At 43.8% G+C, this 25,100-nt stretch overlaps 1 protein-coding gene across 1 annotated transcript in view; it reads right to left on the bottom strand.

Moving 5' to 3' along the window:
• Window positions 1-21,833: 21,833 nt before the first annotated feature.
• LOC145351777 (organic cation/carnitine transporter 2-like) overlaps window positions 21,834-25,100 on the bottom strand; it is a 69,895-nt gene continuing 66,628 nt past the window's right edge. The window contains exon 11 of the mRNA XM_080201401.1: window positions 21,834-23,822. The gene's annotated coding sequence lies outside the window, so the exon portion shown is untranslated. The remainder of the gene's footprint in view (window positions 23,823-25,100) is intronic.

Raw genomic sequence — 25,100 nt, 5'->3', positions numbered from 1 at the left:
GACAATGAGGGATGGGCATGGGATGGCAATAAGCTTAAGATGAATATAAGTGTTAACGTGAGGAGCTACCTTGAGGGAGAGGATTGGGTGCATCTGCAAATGCTGACAAGGCTGAAGTCATTAGATCCTATTCATCTTTCTCTTCCTGATGAGGTCATTAAATCTCTGTCGCTATGTATCCATCAACGAGGGTCCAGGATCCAGACTCCTGCCACTAATCTCTGCAGTCATCTCAAGCATGCCTGCTTAATTCCCAAGGCAGTTATTTCCTCTCATCTCTCAGGAACAAAGGTTCATGATGGCCTGTTAGAGTCCACAGCATGAACTTCAGGGATGCCTCAGGGTATCCAGGGGCCGCCTTCCATCAGTTAGATTCCATTAATCGAGACGTTGGCTCTCATTTGCCGGTTGTAGAATTGTTTCATTCCATCACTCACCAGGGTCCCTATAAAAACTTAACCAGTCAGATGTTGGTTGTGATCACACCCTCCCCCTCTGATTGCCTTGAAAACACTTCAGTCAAGCAGCCACAGAGAACCTCGCTCCATGAAATTAAATGCTCTCAACCTGCTGCTCATACGTCTTTCCCACGGCGAATTGGTTCAAACATTAAAATTTATCCCATTCAGTACAAAAGCCTAGAAGTTCTATTCAATCCAAATAAAAGATTAATTCAGCTCCAGCTGTACTGTGCCCAACTCTGAGAACCATACTTTAAGAATGACATGAAGGTTTTGGAAGGTAAACAGAAGAGATTTACTGGAATGATTCCAGAAATGAGGCATTCCCAGTCACGTGGATAAGTTGCAGAAGCTGTGGTTGTTCTCCTTAGAGTAGAGAATGCCAAAAGAAGAATGGATCGAAGTTTATAAAAAACCACAATTTAGATGGAGAAAATAAAGAGAAACTGTTTCCAATGCCAGGAGGGTTGATATCTCAAGGGCACAGGTTAAACAATTAGAGGCAGTAGGAGGAAATTGGGTTTTTTTCGCAGTGGGTGGTTACAATTTGTAAAACAATGCCTGATAGAGCGGGCTAAGTGACATTTTCAAAAGTAAATTGCACAAGCAGTTGATGGAAGAAAAATTGCAAGAAGCCAAGATAACTCAGTTGCTTGAGCATCAGACTCTTGTGGGTGGTACGGTGGCACAGTGGTTAGCACAGGTGCCTCATAGTGCCAGGTTACTTGAATTCGATTTCCAGCTTGGGTCACTGTCTGCATGGAGTTTGCACATTCTCCCCATGTCTGTATGGGTTTCTGCCAGGGGCTCTGATTTCCTCCCACAGCCTAGAAGATGTGCTGATTAGGTGCATTGACCCGAGCAGGCACCAGAGTGTTGCAACTAGGGGAATTTCACAGTAACTTCATTGCAGTGATGTAAGTCTTCTTTGTGATTCATAAATAAACTATAAGTTAACTGGAGTTTAAGGATGTGGGGAGGGGGCAGAGGAATGAGATAACTGGGTTGTTCTTTCATAAAGTAGGTGCAGATTTGAAATAAGGATGACCAATTTCCTTCATTTCTCAAAAACTTCATTTCAGTGTTAATTTAAGCCTTACTTGTGACTAATAAATAAACTGTTCTTTACTTTAAAGGGCATTAGTGAGCCAGATAGATTTCTTTTTAAATTTTTGAACTTTTAAAATCATATTGGAGAAACTTAGGGGGCGATTTTCCGACCTTGCCATGCCTGGTACAGATCTCACCGGTTCCAGAAAATAACATTCATAGAAATATAGAAAATAGGTACAGAAGTAGGCCATTCAACCTTTTGAGCCTGCACCACCATTCAATATGATCATGGTGTGAAGCTAGTGTCCCTTTTAAGAGATTTTTTTAAAAAAAATCATGATCTTTGTTGCTCACAGCCTTAGGTGATGTCATTGGTGGGAGGAGAAATAAGAAAAACTGTGTGCTGGTCATGTGACAAGGGTTGGATTTAGTTTCATTTTGGCTGCAGAATTAGAAGTATAGCAAAAAAAAGTTTCTCTCTCTGTTTTTGTTTTTGAAGATCTACCAGTTAGCTGAAAGCACATCTTGTTTGCCATCCTGCAGTAAAGACTCTGTGATTTGGTGTTTTGCAGACTATAAGCTGCTCTGAATTTTCAAGATCATTTGAAATCTGCATTTAACTCAGGGAACTGGATTGCAGCATTATATGAGATTTAGCCTGTTGGATTTTGGTTTTAATTGGAACTCATTAGAAATATCACTTAAGAGTTGTACATTATAGTGGTTGTTTTGTTTCTTGTTTGTAATTGATAACCATTCTTGCCAATTTTCTTACTGTACATGTTCTTGATATTCTTTAGTAAGCTTTGTTTGATAAAAGATCCCTAGTGGGTCATTTGCATCATACCTGAATTGAAGCATTCATGCTTATGCTAACCAAATTCAAGATGCAAAACTTATGATTCAGTGGGCTGCATGAGATGCTTTGAGCTTTCTAAACTGAACCATAACAATGGTTGACAACGCACTTTAATACCCCACTCCAACTTTCTCTGCATACCCTTTGATTCTTTTAGGTGCAAGGGCTATGTCCAATTCCCTCTTGAACATGTCTAATGATATGGCTCCAACAGCTTTCTGTGGTGGAGAATTCGGACCTAACCATCGGCTTCACGCTGAGCGCCAAACAGTTTGCAATTGTCCAGATCCCTTTCCGATGGCACAGACTGGATCATGCCCAGAAAAGGCAAGAGTCCAATTAGCATATTTAAAGTAGCACAGAGAAAACAGTGGTCCCAAGACCATGAGTATAAAGTCATGTTGAAGTTCAGTTTGTGTTGAGAAACAGGAGGGTTTGCAGATATGGTCCTATTTGGATTCTTTTGATGCAATGGAGGACTGGACACAATACATTGAATGTTTTGGCCTGTTACTTTCAGGCCAACAGAGCAGAGGAAGAGAAGGGCAATCCTTCTGAGAGTGTGGGACCCAGGCCCACAATTTAAAATGCAGCTTCACATCCCCAAGCACACCCAACTCCAAGTCATTCAATGAGGTTGTTGAATTGGTAAAAACACACTGTCATCCTAAGCCCTATTGCAGCGATTTAAGTTTAACTCAACTGGGAAAGCCCCCGGGGAAACTGTTGCAACTTATATTGCGAAGTTGCGCTGTGATTTTGGAACCACTGTAAATGATATGCTGCAGGATCTTTTAGGTTAGTCTCCCATACGATTCCTGTATGCTTATGAGACCCTCCAGCTGAAATCATATCCATTCCTGCCTTTGAAGTTGATAGCAAAGAGACAAAATACCATCCTGGAGTCAGGCAAAAAAGAACTGTCTCTCTCCTAATTGTGGAATCTGTCTTCCCTATTCTTTGTTATCCTTTCCTTGCTTTACCACTGCCCCCATTCCCCCATATAAAGCTGAATCACCCAGAGTCCTAAATCTGGCTGTAGTCTCCAGAGGAAAGCCCTGAATAATGTTCAAAACTGAATACCAATTCAAGAGCAAGGCATGCTCAGGGGTCTCCTGCAGTATCTTTCTACTCCTTTTGGTCTGTGGGCTGGTTTCCCATTGATTTGTATTGATCACCTCCTGAGATTAGCTATCTATGTAGGCTGACCAATACACTACAATGATACCAGTTACTCTGAACCTCCGGGACCCAGAACTCAAAGTCCTGCAACTGATGATAAGTCCGCTCAGGTGACCGGTCATCCATTGTCTTTCATTAACGTTTGACATAGAACAAAAGAATAGAATTTACTCTAATTCAGATCTGGGTGACTTACCACTTTTAATGTATCTTAAGCTTGAGGTAATCAAAATGTCTACTGCCCATGTCCATCAGTCCTGTTCATTCATCATCCCTGCGGTCCTGATCAACAAGAACATGTACTGGTCCCCCCATGCCAACACTATAGCTAAGGAAGCCCACCGTACTTCTAATTTCTCAGGAGACTACGTAAATTTGGCATGTCTACTACAACTCTCACCAACTTTTAGAGATGCACCATTGACAGCATCTTTTCCAGATGTACCACAGTTCGATATGGCTCCACTCTGACCAAGACCACAAGAAACTTCAAAGGGTTGTGAGCGTAGCCCAGTCCATCACGCAAACCAGCCTCTCATCCAGTGACTCCGTCTATATTTTCAGCTGCCTTGGAAAAGCAGCCAGCATAATCAAGGATCCCACTCACCCGGACATACTTTCTTCTGCCTTCTTCCGATGAGAAAAATATATCAACGTCTGATATCCTGTACCAATCAACTCAAGGACCACTCCATCCCTGCTGTCATCAGACTTTTAAATGGACCTAACTCGTTTTAAGTTGATCTTTCCATACACCTTAGCTAAGATTGTAGCACTACATTCTGCATTCTCTCCTTTCCTTCTCCCCTATACACTCTATGAACGGCATGCTTTGTCTGTATAGAGCACATGAAACAATATGTCACAATATGTCAATACATGTGACAATAATTAATCAAATCAAATTAAACCAAAGCAACATTTCCATTTTAAAATTCTTAGCATTATTTTCAAATCCCTTCCTGTCTCTGTAACCACCTCCAGCCCCACGGCTTTCTAGATGTCTGTGATATCAAATTTTGACCTCTTGATCATCCCTGCTTTTAACTCATCCACCATTAATGACTATACCTTCAGGTGGCTGAACCTCAAGCTCTGGAATTCCCTTGCTGCCTCACAACTTCTCTGTTATGTAGTTAAGTGGTTGCAAGATTGCTTTAAGAGCCGGTCACATGATTTGATGGTGATGTAATTGAGGAGTCTCACAGGCTCTTGCTTTAATGTCATTTTCTATTCTGTACAGGCAACAGCTCGTGCATTAAACCTGTGTTATTTTAAATCAACATGTGCAAACCACATCTTTTTCATTTATTTTAAAACCTGCAACCTCTCATATAGTTAGGAAATTACACTTTCTTTCCTCCTTTAAGATACTCCTTAAACCCCATTAACCAAGCTTTTACATATCTCCACTAATATTGTCATTTGTGATTTGGTGCCACATTTTATAATATAACCCTCTTCTGAAGCACCTTAAACTGTTTTACAATCCAGAAGTGCTATATATAAATTGTTGTTGCTATGATACTCTTTACATTGTGGAAGCCATCCAAGTACTAATGCTTAAATCAAGATACATACATCATAATTACAAAGAAAGTTTTTGTTCTTTGTTAGTATGAATGAATGTAGAATAACTGGTAAACATGATACTGTGAAGTGGTTTAGGGTTAACCTCATTACTGTCAATGAATAAAGGATCTGTTGTGCCTCTCATAAGCGATAGCAATGTGGAAACTTGTCTTATTTCTTTACAGGAAGTCATAACGAATTAACCCGACAATGCTGTAACATTTAGGAAATGATGCTGTTGCTGATGCATCTTCAGTAGTTTAAATGTTGCCTTGATGCCACGAGCAGTCACTCTGAACTGATCTCTGGATATCAGCACTTGTGTTCACATTTGGATTAAGTCAGTAATGAGATCTGGAGCCAAGTCTTCTGGCAGAACCTAAACTGAGCATCTGAGCAGGTGACAGACATGCTAATGTCATGATCTTATCTTGCGAGACAGGATTTCTTATCTGTTTGGTATTTTCTGTCTCCCAGTGGCCTCGCAAGCGTTGCTGCAAGTGTTGAGAATTTTTGTAGGCTAATATGTCATCAGAGAACTGCTATAAAGAGTAAATCTGGATTTGTTTGCTGACTCAGGTGCAACCTCCACATCTTTTCCTTGAGTTATTGAAATGTAAAAAGTTAGTTTTCATGACTCCAACTTTCTGATTGTTGCTGTGGTAGCCTGATCTGATGTGGAGATGCCGGCGTTGGACTGGGGTAAACATAGTGAGAAGTCTCACAACATCAGGTTTAAGTCCAACCAGTTTATTTGATAGTAATCCCACAAGCTTTCGGAAACGCTGTTCCTTCATCCAGGTGTGTGGAAGGTTCTGATCAGAAAAGGGCATATGAAGTCACACGCAGTTTACAGAATACTGGTTAGAATGCAAGTATTTCAGCTAACCTGCTATTCAAGTCTTAAAGAAGCAAACAATGTGAGTGGAGGTAGTATTAGCATAGGTTAAAGAAATGTGTATTATCTCCAGACAGGGCAATAAATGAGATTTTACAAGCCCAGGCAAGTCATGGGGGTTACAGATAGTGCGACATGAACCCAGGATCCCGGTTGAGACCGTCCTCATGTGTGCGGACGTGTCTTGGGTTCATGTTGCACTATCTGTAACCCCTGCTAACCTCCTGGCACTAAGGGGCAATTTAGCATGGCCAAATTTTTGGAGAGTGGGAGGAAACCAGAGCACCTGGAGAAAACCCACCCTGACACAGGGAGAATGTGCAAACTCCACACAGACATGACCCAAGCCAAGAATTGAACCTGGGTCCCTGATGCTGTGAGATAGCAGTGCTAACCATTGTGCCTTTCTAGTTTTCCAGTTGATTATCTGATTAATGTGTGCTGTGTCTTCAACAGTTGTGGGGTGTCTACCTCTGTAACAGTTATGCGTGGTGTTTTGTAGGAATAGGACGGGGGGCTGAGCAGTTTGCAAATAACCCAAGGACAGCTTCAGGGCCTTGCAGATCTGCCCTGTGTTTCCAAGTTGAAAATTGCTTTCTGTTACTAGGATGGTTTGCTATGGGAATGGCATGATGTTGATTGCATTTTCATACAAATAGTCCATAACCAGGAGACACAGTAGCAATGGGGAACTATCTTAAGACTTGATACTATCATTGGGTCTCCAGTTACAACTAAACATGCTTTTATATTTCCTGCTCTTAGAGTTCTCATGAAAATTTATAGCTTGTCAGTTACTCAAGCTGGGAATTGAACCTGGGTCCCTGGGCTATGAGGCAGCAGTGCTGACCACTGTGCCACCATGCCACCCAATACAATCACCAGTATAAATTGATGGCAAATCTGTATCTATCTGTGCCTTGCTGATGAAGGATCATTTAGACTTGAAATGTTGGCTCTGTTCTCTCTCGACACATGTTGTCAGACCTGCTGAGATTTTCTGTTTTTGTTTCAGATTTTAGCATCCACAATAATTTGCTTCTTGCATGTGAGTGGGGGAAGTAAAATGAACCTGGAGGCCGAATCTTGTTGAGGCAGTAGAGATGTCGCCAGCCAGTTGCAGAGACAATGAAAGACCAAGACTGCCCCTTAGCAGAAGGCCTGCCAAAACACAAATCAATCAGGCAGTGGCGAGGTCATGGGTGGGGCCTTCCCCTGGAATCAAGATTCTGGGGACAGAAGCCTTGCCCACTGAGAGCCGGCAGCCAACCAGAGGCTGGCAGCTCTTGTGCTTGGCAGAGCCATGGAGAGGCAGAGGCTGCTACAAGAAAGATAGGCACCAGTGTGACCCAGGCCACAGGTTAGTCATGTGGAACCGGGGTTGGTTTTGCAGAATGGGGGAGAGGCTCTCATCAGGTGCCTCATTCTTAATGCTGAGTCTTGTATGCAGGATGGGCTGACAGCAGCACTGGACCGACCGCGAGGCTGCTGGGAGGAGTCCCAAAGCTTTCAAGTGAACCATGGTTCTCAGGTCAACACTGCAAGCATGGCGTCTGCGGTGGAAAGCCTGGGGCAGGAAATAATCACCATGAGTGGAATCCCAGACGGCCATGGGTGAGGGCCTCAATATGCTTCTTGAGATTCTTCGGCCCATGGCTGAGAAGTTTAAGAGCTGCACGGGACCCAGCAGGTCAGGGCCATGACACAGCGGTTTATGGCTGCAGCACTTGTGAAGGTGGCCCAGATTTCACAGGCTGAGGAGTGCAGCATATTGATCTGTCTGTTCACAGACGTTGCTTGGCTGAGCATAGTGCCCGTTCCGCCAGGTAGATGGACTGTTGTTATGGGAGAACGGTTTGTCATATGCTCAAAATCACATGTATACAAAGTTTCCGAATTCAGTGGATATGAATTGGTGAACCTTGTCTGCCATGAGCCTCTGAGAGATGCCATATGTGTCTTGAGTTTAATGTGACTGTTTTACTCATCATGTTTGGCAGGACTCAAGTTCAAACCACCCAGGATATGAATTAATTAAAACTAAATGCTGTTTACTATTCCATTTAAAGATGTAAGCTTGTGTGAGTGTCCACAGAAGGTCTGGGACCTCGTATAATTGCAGTGGTTCTTTTGTTTCATGTGAATTGAGTGCATCGTGCACAAGGGAGACTTCCCTTTCTATGCCTGCATACATGGAGAGTCAGTACAGTGAACCCTTGGCCCTGCATCTGGTTGCTTCTAAACCAGGGTGTCCCTGGTGAAGTCATGGGGTGTGGTACCAATGAAGCGAAGTAGGGATGGCAAATCACTGGCCGTGCAGTACGAGTTCATCATGTACAGTTTAGTTCATCTCTGATGGCGAAGAATGTGCGGACTCGTAGGGAAGCTCCAGAGTGGATTCTGGCCAGATCCTCAGGATGATGTTGTGCAATTGTTTGCATGTGATGTCCATCTGTAAGACATCTCTGAGCTCCTGTATTTGATTGAAGGAGACACTACTATTGTCCTTTTGCATCTAGGATTAGGCAAGTCTGCTATAATTTATTTCACTGTCTTTATTGGGTGGTGTGCTCTGAACAGCGTTTTGTTAAACTGCACTGGGGCAACGCTTATACTGACCATGCCACCTTTCTTTATTGCAGCCACCATTGCTAAAACCCACTCTGTGTCCTCATCTACAGGAGCTATAATACCTATTGTTGTCATCCGATGCAGCTCATTGACTACTTTCTGCTTCAAGGCTATTGATACTCTTTTCTGAACACACACTGTTGGTGGTACCGAGTAATCTTGTCTCATGTGATCTGGTTTGTAACAATCATGAAACCATAGAATCCCTACAGTGCAGAAGGAAGCTATTTGGCTCATCGTGTCTGTACCGACAATAATCTCACCCAGCCCCTATCCCCGTAACTTCATGTATTTACCCTGCTAATCCCCCTGACACAAAGGAGCCATTTTGTATGGTCAATCAACCTAACCTGCACATCTTCGCACATCATCATATGACCACTTGGTCTACAGCACAGTTTTCATTTATTTTATTTATTAGTCACATGTAGATCACATTCATACTGCAATGAACTTACCGTGAAAATCCTCTAGTTGCCGCACTCCAGCACCTGTTCAGGGACACTGAGGAAAAATTTAGCACGGCCAATTCACCTAACCGGCTCATCTTTGGACTGTGGGAGGAAACCGGAGCACCCAGAGAAAACCCACGCAGACATAAGGAGAACGTGCACACTCCACACAGACAGTGACCCAAGCTGGGAATCGAACCTGGCTCCCTGGCGCTGTGAGCCAGCACTGCTAACCACTGTGCCACCATGCCGCCCCCACGGATTGCTGCAAAATCGGAGTGAACCTGTCCTTCTCAAACCCTGTTTCACTGATTAAGGTCATCACCCTCTTTAAAAGTGGTCAGCTTTCTCTCACTCTCCATGTCTCTGCTTGAGCGTCTTCCTGAAAGCTGGTAAAGGAAGCTAAAATGTTAACCTTCTGTTTCCTGTATAGATTGCCTAAGAGGTTTTTATTTTATCCTGAGTTAATGACTTGTTGTACTGTTCAGAACAAGTGTCAGAAACTACTAACCTTCCTCAACTTATTTAATTAAAGTATGATTCAATATCAATACAAGCCTCTATATATTAGCTATAATGAGTTTATAAATAGATTTACAAAAAGGTATTGACAAATCAATGAACAGCAGCTTACAGGTATAAATATCAGAGCACTGAAGAGGATGGAAAAATACGTTTACATAGAGCCTCATCACGTCCTTAGGACATTCTCAAATGACTGTGTGGAGTTTGCACATTCTCCCTCGCGTCTGCATGGGTTTCCCCCGGGTGCACAGGTTTCCTCCCACAGTCCAAAGATGTGTGGGTTAGGTTGATTGGCTTGCTAAGTTGACCCTGAGTGTCAGGGGATTAGCAGGGCAAATATGTGGGTTTGTGGCAATAAAACTTGGGAGGGGGGAATGTGGTCAATGCAGACTTGATGGGCTGAATGGCCTCCTTTCGCACTGTAGGGATTCTAAGATTCTATGATTCTATGATTCCTGACCAATGGATGACCTAAGAATTGTGGTTGCTCCTGCTGCCAGTGAGGGTGGTGGAAGCAGATGTGATTTATGATTTCAACACAAAATTGAAGGGTCACTTGAAGGAAACTTGCAGAGATTGATTGCAATGGGACAGACTGAACAGCACGAAGGCAGCTGCCTCACAGCGCCAGTGACCCCAGCGCAATTCCAGTCTTGGGTGATGGAGTTTTAACTTCCTCCCTGTATCTGTGTGGGTTTCCTTCGGGTGCTCCAGTTTGCTCCCACAACCAAAGATGTGCAGGTTAGGCCATTCTAAATTGTCCCTTAGTGTCCAAACTGTGTATGTTAGGGAGATTAGCCTGGTAAATGTGTGGGGTCACGGGGCTAGAGGGGAGAGCCTGGGTGGAATGCTCTTTTAGAGAGTCAGTGCACATTCGATGGGCCGAATGGTCTCTTACTGCTCCTTTGGGATTATATGGTTATATGGTTCACTCTATAGTTATCACCCACCAATATTTTTTCACTCATACAATTTTCAGCCACGAAATGTTTCACACGGTATGTAATTCCCTACTGTATACATGTCATCACACCCATGATGAACTGCAGGTAAGAATTGTATAATCACATGGCATAGTAACAATGAATAGTTCTGGCTCTTTTTGCTTTGTTTTCTGAAAGCAAGACGCTCAGTCATCACATCATAGTACGCAGTATGTGGTGATACTCGACACCTCCAACGCTTTCTGAGAAGAGAGGCCAGAGGTTGTCAGAAATAGCAAAGGAGGGTGTGTGACCACTGCATAGGGACATAGGGACTGGCAGTAAGTTTGAAAGTGGGGTAAATTTAATTGAACAGGAAGGTTGGGTGGGGACCCCGCAATCCTTTTGCCTCCATACAGTGAAGTCCTGGGCAGGAAGGCTTATGGATGGCTTCCCTGTTAGACACTAATTGAGGCCTTTAATCATAGAATCCTACAGTGCAGAAGGAGACCATTCAGCCCATCGAGTCTGCACCAACCACAATCCTACCCAGACCCCACCCCACAACCCCATGCTAGCTAGTCTGCTACATTAAGGAGCAATTTAGCATGGCCAATCCACTTAACCTGCGCATCTTTGAACTGTGGGAGGAAACCGGAGCACCTAGAAGAAACCCACACAGACATGGGAAGAATATACAAACTCCACATAGACAGTGATCCAAGTGAGGAAATGAACCCAGGTCCCTGGCGCTGTGAAGCAGAAGCGCTAACCACTGTGCCACCGTGCTGCTAAATGGGTAGTTAATGCCCACTTATTGGCCTCATCCTGCCACAACTGATATCCAACAAGTGGCAAGCGAGGAAGTCTCCATGTGACCCATTACCACCAGAGCACTGACTGTACCCCTTCAAGAAATTTAATACAATGATCAGAATTGTTTCCTAACAAGGTGTTTGGGGTGAGGTATAAACCTGGGCAGGGAACTAAATCCCCCCAAATTCTGGTTAGTCAAAGATCTTACATGACCTCATGTGGCTTTTATCAGAGCATTTCTGGTGCCCTTAACCCAGATTGTCTGAGCTGTGTTTTAATTGCCAGCATCAGCAAGGCAAGGGAAGCATTCATCAATGAAACTGGCAGGCTGGAAATAAAACAAAATACTGAAACTGGATAGCTGGTGCCCTGCCTTTTTGCAAGAATTGGGCAACACATGATTTGTTCTCAGAACGTCATTCACTGGTTTTGCAAGTCAGTTTACTGATCTGAGACATTGTCCAACTTGGTCTGTGCTTCCCTGCTGTCAGCTTCCACTGCATCATGGGAGCAGCTTTTGTGACCACACAATGAAGGACAGGAGAAGCAGCCAGGCTGACATTACTCGCACCAGATGCAGCAAGCAATACAACAATGCCAACAGGACTGATAGAATCATAAGAAGCAACAGCAGTAACTACCTCTCCACAGCCAAATGTTGTTCCATAGGAAAGGGGGGATAGGTACAAGAAGCTTCTGCTTAAAGGAGTGAAATGCCCAGCTCCCGGTATAATTTGATTTGATTTATTATTGTCACATGTATTAACATACAATGAAAAGTCTTGTTTCTTGTGCGCTATACAGACAAAACATAACGTTCATAGAGAAGGAAAGGAGACAGTGCAGAATGTAGCGTTACAGTCATAGCTAGGGTGTAGAGAAAGATCAACTTAATGCAAGGTAGAAGGCAGGTAGAAGATCATTTTATTGGACATGACCAAACATCAGTGCCTCAGGGGGTCCAGACTTATATGTTAAGTTGTTCTTTACATTTGCAGCTTCCTAGAACACAGTGTCCTTTCAAGGGAGCTAGCTGGATGCATATTGCCAGACATCATCTTTCTTTCTCCCCTCCAGTTCTCCACTTTACATTCCAGCTCTCCTTCTTATTCTCTTCTCTTGCACAGGAAGACGTCTCACAACACCAGGTTAAAGTCCAATAGGTTTATCTGGTAGCACAAGCCACAAGCTTTCAGAGCACTGCCCCTTCATCAGGCGAGCGGGAGTTCTGTTCACAAACAGGGCATACAAAGACACAAACTCAATTTACAAAATAATGGTTGGAATGCCGGTCTTTACAGGTAATCAAGTCTTAAAGGTGCAGAAAATGTGAGTGGAGAGTGGGTGAAGTACAGGTTAAAGAGATGTGTATTATCTCCAGCCAGACAGTTAGTGAGATTTTGCAAGCCCAGGCAAATTATGGGGGTTACAGACAGTGTGACATTATCCCAAGATCCCAGTGGAGGCCGTCCTCATGCGTGCAGAACTTGGCTATCAGTCTCTGCTTAGCGACTCTGCGTTGTTGTGTGTCGTGAAGGCTGCCTTGGAGAACACTTACTTGAAGATCAGCGGCCCAATGCCCGTGACTACTGAAATGCTTCCCAACAGGAAGAGAACACTGTTGCCTGGTGATTGTTAAGCGGTGTTCATTCATCCATTGTCTTAGCATCTGCAAGGTCTCCCCAATGTACCATGCCTCGATATACTATAGATGCTATACACTAGATACATGGATGACATTTTCTTCCTTTGGCCTCATGGTGAACAATGACTGAAGCAATTATATGACGACATCAACAAGTTCCATCCCACCATTAGACTCACCATGGACTATTCTCTGGAATTGGTTGCATTCTTGGACACATGCATCTCCATCAAGGATGGTCACCTCAGCACCTCACTGTACTGCAAGCCCATGGATAACCTCATGATGCTCCACTTCTCCAGTTTCCACCCTAAACACCTTAAAGAAGCCATCCCTTACGGACAAGTCCTCTGTATACTCAGGATCTGCTCAGATGAGGAGGATTGCAACAGATACCACCAGACTCTGAAAGATGCCCTTATAAGAACAGGATATGGTGCTTGACTCATCGGTCAACAGCTTCGACGCGCCATAGTGAAAAACCGCACCGACCTCCTCAGAAGACAAACAGAACAAACAGCGGACAAAGTACCCTTCATCGTTCAATTCTTTCCTGGAGCGGAGAAGCTACGACATCTTCTCCAGAGCCTTCAACATGTCATACATGAAGATGAATATCTCGCCAAGGCCATCCCGACACCCCCACTTCTTGCCTTCAAACAACCGCACAGCCTCAAACAGACCATTGTCTGCAGCAAACAACCCAGCCTTCAGGAGAACAGTGACCACAACATCGCACAACCCTGCCACAGCAACCTCTGCAAGACATGCCAGATCATCGACATGGATGCCATCATCTCACATGACATACACTTGCAACTCGGCCAACATAGTCTACCTGATATGCGGTAGGAAAGGATGTCCTGAGGCATGGTACACTGGGGAGACCATACAGATGCTACGACAATGGATGAATGAATACAGCTTGACAATCACCACGCAATAGTGTTCTCTTCTTGCTGGGGAACACTTCAGTGGTCACGGGCATTTAACTTCTGATCTTCAGGTAAGCGTTCTCCAAGGTGGCCTTCACGACACACAACAACGCAGAGTCACTGAGCAGAGACTGATAGCCAAGTTCTGCACAAATGAGGATGGCCTCAACAGGGATCTTGGGTTCATGTCACACTATTTGTAACCCACACGACTTGCCTGGGCTTGCAAAATCTCACTAACTGTCTGGCTGGAGACAATACACATCTCTTTAACCTGTTGCTTAACCCTCTCTCCACTCACATTGTCTGTACCTTTAAGACTTGATTACCTGTAAAGACTCACATTCCAACCAATATTTTGTAAATTGAGTTTGTGTCTTTGTATGCCCTGTTTGTGAACAGAACTCCTACTCACCCAATGAAGTGGCAGTGCTCCGAAAGCTTGTGGCTTGTACTACCAAATAAGCCTGTTGGACTTTAACCTGGTGTTGTGAGACTTGTTACTGTGCTGACCCTAGTCCAACGCCGGCATCTCCACATCTATTCTCTTGCCACAGATGCTATCAGACTTGACAGCATTCCAGCATTTTCAGTTTTTGTTTGAGTTCTATTAACTTTGCTAATTACTTTCTCTCTATGTGTATACTCGAGATACTTTGGGGGAAATTTTCCCATCCCACCTGCCACGGGAATTGTAACAGGCGGAGGATGGACCATGCAAAGGCCCCTTGACCTCAGGCAGGATTTTCTGGTTATGTGGCGAGCGTGGCCAGAAAATACCCCCCTTTTGGTTTTGAAATAGTTTAATCTGTGAATACTCCCATGGACTCTTGATCTGGGAATTAAAAAATTGCCAAATTGAATTGTAAGCTATGATAGGAATCAAAAAAGATCTACAAAGCATGAAGATATTTGTTGAGTTTCAATTTCAATTTAAGATTATGCTCCTAGACTGGGGAAATCTTTGCGATTTACATTTTAAGTTAAGAATGCAGACATGTATATATTTTGACTTAAGTTTGCTGGTGCAACTGTGAATCAGAAAATAAGTTTCTATTGTGTTAAAAAGAGCAGCATTCAACCTTGAAAAATTACAAATTACAGCTTTTTTTTATTCCAATTCAATCCAATCAAGTCCAATTCAGAGTCTCAACAATTTGAGACATTCCTGATCCAAGCTGACAAGACAGGGTTCTCACCTCCTGTCTTGGGCTTGATCTACATGATCCAAGCTGATTAGAGTAGGCGTAGCTCCTCCTCCAAGACTTCTCTCATTTGCATCTTAGCCAAAAGGCCGAGATACCGCTTTTAAAAATTGCTTCAAATGAAGCGAAAAGGTAATCTAATGACTTCAACCAAGCACAGTGTGTCGATACTTCACTTGATCTTAGCCAAAAGCCCGAGATGGTAGTGGATTAACTTGGACTTATCAAAACACTTAATTTTGATTAAACAGCAGCTAAAATTTGTAAATAAAAAATGAGTGGTCTTACTTTAAATGAAAGACGCCCAGCCTTGTTTTAAATCAACTTCAACATTTGCAAAGCATTACCTTCTTAATTTGGTTATTGAATATCTGAGACCTGTGTATAAAATTGCACCTGGGATAGTGAGATTGGCAAGGCAAACCTGTAATACCCAGTAAAAGGCCTGTCATATTCTGAACTTTAAACAGGAACAGTGTCCATATGGAAGCTTTAGGAACTGCGTTTCTTTAAAATTTGACACAGACAAACTGATAAGATGGCTGCCAAGGAGGTCAGGTAACCTTTGCAAAATTAACCCAGACAATCTGGCATCTGGAAAGTTGCTAACTGAATCATATTGGGTGGGGTTCTCCCCTTTGAATGACAACAACTGCTTTGTGGAATCCGCACCTGCCATTGTTCAAACTTACTCCAAAATACAAAGCCAGTGGACTTCTATGGCAGGAATTCTGGGCACCCCTAGCATGGTTCTTGGCCATGATGTGGAGATGCCAGCGTTGAACTGGGTTAAGCACAGTCAGATGTCTCACAACACCAGGTTATATATGCCCTGTTTGTGAACACAACTCCCACTCACCTGATGAAGGGACAGTGCTCTGAAAGCTTGTGGCTTGTGTTACCAAATAAACCTGTTGGACTTTAACCTGGTGTTGTGAGACTTATTACTGTGTTTCTCGGTGACAGGAGGATCTTTAGATCCCATCACTTTCGATGGGATTTTACCGCCAACCCATCCGCAAAAGCTCAAGGTGAAACTCCTCCCATTAGTACTGACTGCATAGAGCTTAAAGATTTCAGAGGGTAGTCACAAATCTGTAAGACAGAGCTGGAGGCTGAGGGGATTAGGATGCTGAATAAACAACTCAATGGCATGATAAGAGAACAAGTTTGCATGACCATGTGCAGCCCAAGCTAGTTGAACAGTATAGAGTAGTACCGAAATCTTGAGCTCTCAGGACAGACAGAAGTCCTTAATGCAATTCTGATCATCCTGAACTCAGCGGGGGAAAGAGGATGTTTTGCTTTCTTGTCATTTAATGTAATAATTTTAACAGATTGATAGAACAAAATTGCTCTTGTGCATTCATATTAAAGGTTGTTACTTAAAAACACCAAGGCCTAAGACACGTGAAATGTATACTTGCATGAGTAACAACTCTTTGATGCAACTACAAACAAGGAAAAAGGCAAATGGGACTTGTAGGGATGAGGGTGAGGGGAGGAAGCATGTGTGGGGGTGGGTAGGAATCAGCCAAAATCATTGCCTAACCTAGTGATCCATAAGAGAAAGGATGTTTATGGATATGAAGATTGAAGGATACGAATGATCATGCAGTGAGGCTCCCCACAGTTGAACAGTTTCATGACACGTATTTTCCAGGTTCATACATGAAAGCACCATAGTCCTGCCTGAATCCATGGAAATATGTGAAAATGGTGTGAAAGTTCCATAAAGGACAGGAAAAAAAACCCAAAATATTGTAGGGAAAGGAATAGAAAGAAGCTTAATTCCTGCTGATTACAGTCTGAAGCTGACAGCACCACGACAGACTAAACTTAAAAATATAATTCTGGCTACAGAGAAAGTCCTGATATCTCTGAGAGGTTCATCTGCTTCAGTGTTTAATGTTCTAGATTTGGTTAAAATTGTATCATTGCACAATGTTATTAATCAATTAATCAGTGCAATCTAGAAACTGCTTGGATCAGAATTTCCTATGAATTATGACAAAATTTGTGCAGGTTTCAAACTGATGCTATTGACTGATATTTATTTTAAGAATCCTTGCCAATTTCATTAGCACGCACTTGACTGTGAAAACAGACAAAAACTCAGTTAAACAGGCATGACGTGGAGATGCTGGCATTCGACTGGGTAGGCACAGTAATAAGTCTCACAAAATCAGGTTAAAGTCTAATGGGTTTATTTGGGCTTTTGGAGTGCTGCTCCGTCTTCAAGTGAAGAAACAGTCCTCCGGAAGCTCGAGGTTCTGAATAAACCTGTTGGACTTTAACCTGGTGTTGTGAGACTTCTTAACAGATAAACAGGGGCTTCAAGAGAAATGGTTAACATATTTCTTTACCCACACCTCTCACCCACTTAATGTCTGAAATTTAAAAATTGAAACCATCAAACTACTTATGTGCATTAAGCACAATAATAATTGCAAACATGGAACTTCTACAACTTTTAATGTTCTTCATTCTAAAGGCATAAACATGCATACAAAGTTACCACAAATACTGTGTAATAACTCTCACACATACATGCAAAAATGATTGTTAAAACAAGGTCAAAATAACTTCAAACGTGTTTAAATTGCATTTGCAAAATGTGAACATCTTTATTAATTAGATGTAATTATCAGTAACAACTATAAATAGTATCCAGAATTAAAACCATTCCACATCCACCATGGGAGCAACTAGCGTTTATGCTTTTGTCCATTCCTGGTGTCATTTTGTTCCTCCAGAACTGAGAGTAAGTTCCTTTTCATTCACCTGAGAAACTGATGTAAATCTGGAGTTTTGCTTTTAGCCTGTTCACTGTTCCTCTCACCTCCAAATGTTGGTCATCATTGAGAAAGCCTTTTCTGTACATTGAGCATTGCAGCATCATGTGGAGCCCAAGCAATGACCGAGGGTCAGCGCATCCTCAGGATGGATGGATAAGTCCAACAGGATCAAATGCCAGTATAATTGTGACTTTAAAAGATGTTAACCCATGAAGATTAGAAAGTGAGGTTTTACAAACTGAGAGGGGACAGAGCAGCTGAAAGCCAGACTGTTCAGTATAAACCCTCACGCTTCCAAAAAAGAATTCTAAATGTCGGATTTGTGTAAAAACCGGAGTAAATCCCACTTTTTTTTTCAGCATGAGTTTCAAAATTTCACAGCACCAACAGCTAATCAACCATGACTGCCTCATCACCAGATACATCACACTACACCCACTGCTTCTCTTCCCTCTCACTGACAGGTCACGGTGATGCACTGAAATGCTCGTGGATTGTCATGCCCGTCAGAAAGTTTGCGGTCACTGTTAAGCAGAATCTCCCACACTCTGTGCATCACTGAATGCACTAGCCTGTATCTCAAGAAAAATCAGTGGGCTGGAGAGGCCAGCAGCATAGCACTGAGTGGGCCACCAATCTGTCCAATCTGTCAGCGCCTAGATCAGCGCACGCGCAATGGCCCTGCATTGCCGGCTTCCCAATTGCTGGCCACCTCGATCGCTGGCCAGCCCCATGACCCCTTACCACTGGCCGTGTGATTTTCTCCCTCCCGTGGCCCGATTGCTGGCTCCCTGGACATGTTTAGGCCAGCCTCGACCTCTGCCTCGACCTCTTTGGAATTGCCCAATGTGGATTACCACTTTGCCTCTTAGGCAGTGCCAGGGGTCCAGGCTGGCACTGCTAAGTTGGCAATGCCCAGTGGGCACCCCTCCATCACCCTGACCTCCTGGGGGAGCGGGGGGGCTCTATTCTGAGAGTTCAGTCTTGCACCCACTAATGATATGTTAAATATATTTAAATTATAATTGATATAAATTATGTAACTCTGTGCCCATTCCTGATGCAGGTGGTGGAAATCCTGCTGCTGGAGACTCATGGAGGCCATGGCGCTCAGTGAGGAACATGCAAAATGGTCTCTGTTTGAGGCTCCCAGCCTCCTGCACTGCAAAAACAGCACAGTGGGCTGGGAGAATCACCCCTGTGAACTGGAGGAATATTGAATAACAGCTTGACAGACAGAGGACTTCAAAATTTCATCGTGCTGTGCTGGAGGCTCAGTCAGGGAAGTTCGCAGGATGACAAATGTCTTCTATCTAAGAAGGACTAGGAGGCCCTTAATACAAACTCTCCACAGGCAGTGGGAGCAGATAGTTGCGGCAAGTAATGTAATCAATGTATTCCCAAGAATGTAGATGCAATACCGTGAGACATTCAATGACATTAATGCATGGTCATGGACTGTAAATGCATTTTCAGATGTTATTTCTGCCATTGCTCCCACTCACCAAACGAAATATAACAGCAGCTGCAAACCCACGGCATTTTTTAAATGTCCTCTGAAATAGCTCAGCAAACCACTCAAATGTGTTCAAGGTCACAGTTCACCGCTGTCTTCTCATGGGGAATTTGAGGATTGGTCAGTCAATGTTGGCCTTGCCGGCAATGTCTATGTCCCATGACATAATAAAAATACCTCATCTTCCACATGCAGCCTTGCTGCAAGCCTCCCAGTCACAGCACCAACAGCTAATCAACCATGACTGCCTCATCACCAGACACATCACACTACACCCACTGCTACTCTTCCCTCTCACTGACAGGACACGGTGACGCACTGAAATGCTCATGGATTGTCAGGCCTGCCAGACAATTTGCGGTCACCGTTAAGCAGAATGAAGGAGTCCGGCACCAACAATGCACAGGGCTTTGTGCAGAGTTTGGAGCCAATTCTTTCCCATGGGAAAGTGATGTTATTTCTACTAACAGACTTGTGGATCCAAGCCTGAAGCAGAATTTGATGGCTGATATTAAGACTCTTGTCAGACCCTACTTGGAGTACTGCGCGCAGTTCTGGTCACCTCGCTAGAAGAAGGATGTGGAAGCTGTTGACAGGGTGCAGAGGAGATTTACAAGGATGTTGCCTGGATTGGGAGGCATGCCTTATGAGGATAGGTTGAGGGAGCTAGGTCTCTTCTCCCTGGAGAGACAAAGGATGAGAGGCGACCTGATAGAGGTTTATAATATGTTGAGAGATATGAATAGGGTGGCTTCTTGGAGGCTATTTCCCAGGGCTGAAATGGTCGCTATGAGAGGACACAGGTTTAAGGTGCTGGGGATCAGGTATAGCGGAGATGTCAGGGGTAAATTTTTCACTCAGAGGGTGGTGAGTGAGTGGAATCGGCTGCTGTCGGCGGTGGTGGAGGCGAATACACTGGGGTCTTTTAAGAGACTTCTGGATGATTATATGGGATTTAATGGGATTGAGGCTTATAGATAGGCCTGGTAGGTAGGGATATGATCAGCGCAACCTGAGCCGAAGGGCCTGTTTGTGCTGTAGTGTTCTATGTTCTGTATCTCAGCTTCATTGTTGGACAAGCAGAAGCTATCTTACATTTGACAGCTGCAGTGAAAGCTAAGACATCTAACCAGCTCATCTTGTTAGCACGAAAGCTCAGAAAGCTGCCATCACAGCTGCTGAATGCCAGCCTACAAAGGTGGCCGGGGTGGATCAGCGGTCCAACAATCTATTTTCACACATTTCTATATTTTCTACTTCCAAGGGACATGAACAAGTGCAGCATTTGCTGATCATCCCTAGTTGCGCTTCCACCTTGAGATAGCAGTGGTGACCTACCTTCACAAATCACTACAGTTTGCCTGATGGAGGGTAAAGTATGGTAGTGCTGTTAAGGAGTTCCTGGATTTTCAACTTGTAATAGTAAATGCAAAGAAACATACAGGCCAGAAGTTTACCGGCACACCTGCCCTGATTCTGGGGATGGGCGAGGCTTGGAGAACACCATTCTCTGAACAGGGTCAGTTTTAAGTCAGGATGGTGTGTGGCTTTTGGGGGCAAACATGTAAATACTGGTGGTCTCATGTATCTGCTACCTTTGTCCTCGGTAAGTTGATCTCATGGATTTGGAAGAAACTGTTGAAGGAGACTTGACAAGTTGCTGCAGTACATCTTGCAAATGGTGCACATCTCTGGCACTGAATACTTCAGGTAATAGATGGCATGCTGATCATGCAGGCTGCTTTGTTCTGGATAGTGTCAACCTCCTTGAGTGCCTTAGGAACCACACTCATCCAGGAAAGTGGAGTGTATTCCCTCGCCCTTGTATATGGTTGACAGGTTTTGGAGAGTCATTAGATGAGCTGCTCACTGCAGATTTCCTGTCTCTGACCTGCTTTTGTATCCACAGTATTTATACAGCTGGCCCAGTTAAGTTAAATTGCTGGACAATGCTAGCTGCCAGGATAATGATGCTGGGATATTCAGCGATATCATTGCCATTGAATGTCAAGGGGAGATTAGATACTCCCTTGCTGATGGTGATCATTGTCTGGGACTTTTGTGACATGAATGTTGCCTACGCTTTGTCACCACAAACCTGAATGTTGCCCAGATTTTGGTGCACATGGACCTATGCTTCTTCTGAGTGACACTGAGCAAGTGTACAATCATCAGCAAACATCATTACTTCTGAACTTATGATGGAGGAAAAGTTATTGATGGTGTAACTGAAGAAGGTTGGGTCGAGGACACTTACCCTGATGAATTCCTGCAGGGATGTCTGGGGATGGATTTTTTGACTTTTGCATGCAATTGGGACAGTATGATCTACAAAGTCAATTTAGAATTTTTTTTGGTACTTTTCATTTTATTTCAACATTGTTGCAAAGTGACTCTGATGATGGTCAGTAACACTGGGTGACAAGATATGTGACTGTCGGTGAATGGAATTGTGTTCATTTAATCATATAATCACAAGTAACATTTGCATGTGATACTAAGAAAATAAACTATATTTCATTAGCCACAATTCCAGTGGTTTAAATCTTCCATTGTGGTTTGAAACTTTATTCCCGAACCTGATAAGATAAAAATATCTTCCTCCAATTTTTCTGGGTAACCTTTCAATGGGAGATTGTGCAGAACTCAATCAGTGCAGGAAACCTTGGAGACAACAACAGAGTGACTCTGATCCAAAGCCACACTCTATTTTTGTGAGACTAGCAGCTGTAAAGTAAGTAATTAAGTAAATTGTTTAAGTACCCCAAATTTTCTTTCAAAAGCTACGGACAAACATTAAGACTGTATAAGGGACTTGGATGGGTGAGGTGGAAGGGCGACTACTGTAAATGAGTAAGGAGGTAGAGTAGTTACAGGGAGAGGTGGGTAACAGGCTAAGGTGAGTGAGGTAGGGCGAGGTCAGATTGGTGGGGTTAGTGGGATACTGAGGTCGAGACAGGTTGGGGAAGGGTTAGGGTAAAGTCGAATGAAAAGATTAGGTCAGGATGGGGTGGGGGAATCAGGTGGTCATGTGGGGGAGTTGTGGGGTGGTAGGAGTCAGGGATTGGAGTAGAATTGGGGGTCAAGGGGGTCGTGTGTATGAATGGAGTGTCAGTTGTATAGTTACCCAGATATCAGATTAGGTTTTAGTCTAACATTTCCTGGGTAGCCATCCAGGTAAGTCAGAACTGTCCAACGTTTCTGGCTCTAACTCCGAGTTGGAGACTTTCTCAGAGGTTCCAGGAGCAGCAGAATTACCCATTTGAAGTTCAAACTTCAGGGCCAATTGCCATGGAGTCATTGCATTGGGACCTCTGAGAATTTCCCTTGATGGATACATCTAGTTTCCAACTATCCAGAGTCTGGAAGATCTGGTCTATATTTATTACTCTTTATCATTTCATCACAGACATGATGGGCCAAAAAGCCTCTTTCTATGCAGTAAAACTCTATGACTCTTGGTCAGATTAATTTTTTGATCACCTCCTCCTCTGCTTCTCCAGTTTTGAGATATTTCAAGTGTAACTATCTCCCAATTTCAGTCCAGAACCCCATTGCTGATTTTAAATTTCTTCTTCCTTTACCTATTCCACATTTAATTCCAGCGGTGGGAGTTTGGGATCAAGTTAGTGAATTTAATTGGATTTGATTTGATTTATTATTCTGGGATGCAGTGAAAAGAATGTAACGGGAGTAACAGTTGATGAGAATAGCTGACAGTAACAGCTCAAAGGAAGGCACTGGTTTGATGCTGCTGTTTGGTTTATGGCGTTTGACAAAATTGACCTTCCTGGGAAGGAAACCAGAAGGAGGATATGAAAATATGGAGTGAATTTTCCCTTCTGTTGCAGGCACTTAAGGCAATGGTAAACCACTGCAGTACATTGTCAAGACTAATCACGGACCAATCCAATGATCATCCATGGTCACCAACGCCCTCTTAGGACATGGTGTCTGTAGGAGGAGGAGGATTGCAGGTACTAAAATAGTGACAGACCCAAAATGGGTTACATTGTCTACTGCTCCATTAATAAGAATGAATAGGCCAGTGATATTTTGAATGGCACTAACTATTGAAAGCCCAATCGTCCACTTGTTATCGGTGGCATGCCCTTTTTAATGCGTCAATTGAGGCTTCAAGAATTACAAGCTTAGGTTAGAACAGGTCAGGCGGTTTGCTGTGCACAGATCCAGCAGTTCTGTGGGACATGGGAGCTGTTGAGGGTCCGGTCAAGATAAACCTGCCGTTATTTTTGTTGGTTGCAGAGGAGCAGGTTTTCCCCCTCAAAACTAATCTGAACTGGTCACATCCTGAGACACTACCCTCTGACTGTGTCTCAACTCCTGCCACCTTGCTGGAACACAGTAAAAAGTCTGACAACACCAGGTTTTAGTCCAACCTATTTATTTGATAATATTCTCACAAGCTTTCGAGGGGTTACCCTCTTCGTCAGGTGAATGGAGAGTTCTGGCCTCAGACAGAGCATATAAAGCACAGACAGTTTAGAGATTACTGATTAAAATGCGAATCCTTACACCTAACCTGCTGTTCAAGACCTGAAGTGGCTGACAATGTGAGTGGTAGGAGCACTGATCACAGTTTAAAGAGATGTGTATTGTCTCCAGACAGTACAGTAAGTGAGGTTTTGCAAACCCAGGCAAGTCACGGGGGTTACAGATAGTGCGACATGAACCCAAGATCCCTGTTGAGACCGTCCTCATGTGTGCGGAACTTGGCTATCAGTCTCTGTTCAGCGACTCTGCGCTGTCGTGTGTTGTGAAGGCCGCCTTGGAGAATGCTTACCCGAAGGTCAGAGGCTGAATGCCCGTGACCACTGAAGTGTTCGCCAACAGGAAGGGAACAGTCTTGCCTGGTGACTGTCGAGCGATGTTCATTCATCCGTTGTCGTAGCGTCTGCATGGTCTCCCCAATGTACCATGCTTCGGGACATCCTTTCTTGCAACGTATCAGGTAGACAATGTTGGCCGAGTTGCAAGAGTATTTACCATGTACCTGGTGGATGGTATTCTCACGTGTGATGATGGTATCCATGTCGATGATCCGGCATGTCTTGCAGAGGTTGCTGTGACAGGATTGTGTGGTATTGTGGTCACTGTTCTCCTGAAGGCTGGGTAGTTTGCTGCGAACAATGGTCTGTTTGAGGTTGTGTGGTTGTCTGAAAAAGCAGACAAGATACCAAAAGGACTACAGATCACGAACCCACTCAGGGCAACCTATAACACAGACTACGCTGAGAGACTTTGCCGTCGCACCTCTCTCACACTTCTCAACCACCTCATACACCAGCTTTACAGCAAACGCCACGCCCTGGAAACTAAAATGGAATACATTCTCTCAACTTGTACTCAGGATGCAGACCAACTGCGTAACTCTGCCAAGCAGATGAGACAAAGAAACTACACCACCTACACGCACACCAAGAATAGGAAACTTGAGAAACTCGGCATCGCCGCCAGCAACAACCAAGCCTCCCCCGGCACCACAGTAGAAAACAGCACTACCGCAGGGAGGTCTATTGTCAACTTGTCGGACTACACACTTCAACCAGATGAAATCGAAGTTCTCAGTCGAGGGCTCAATTTCTGCCCCACCACCAAAATGGACCCC

This window comes from Carcharhinus amblyrhynchos, chromosome 13 (assembly GCF_965287045.1).
Source record: "Carcharhinus amblyrhynchos chromosome 13, sCarAmb.v2.hapA, whole genome shotgun sequence".
Classification (NCBI taxonomy): domain Eukaryota; kingdom Metazoa; phylum Chordata; class Chondrichthyes; order Carcharhiniformes; family Carcharhinidae; genus Carcharhinus; species Carcharhinus amblyrhynchos.
The sequence above is the reverse complement of the archived record's forward strand: the minus strand, read 5'-3'. Positions and strand labels throughout refer to the sequence as shown.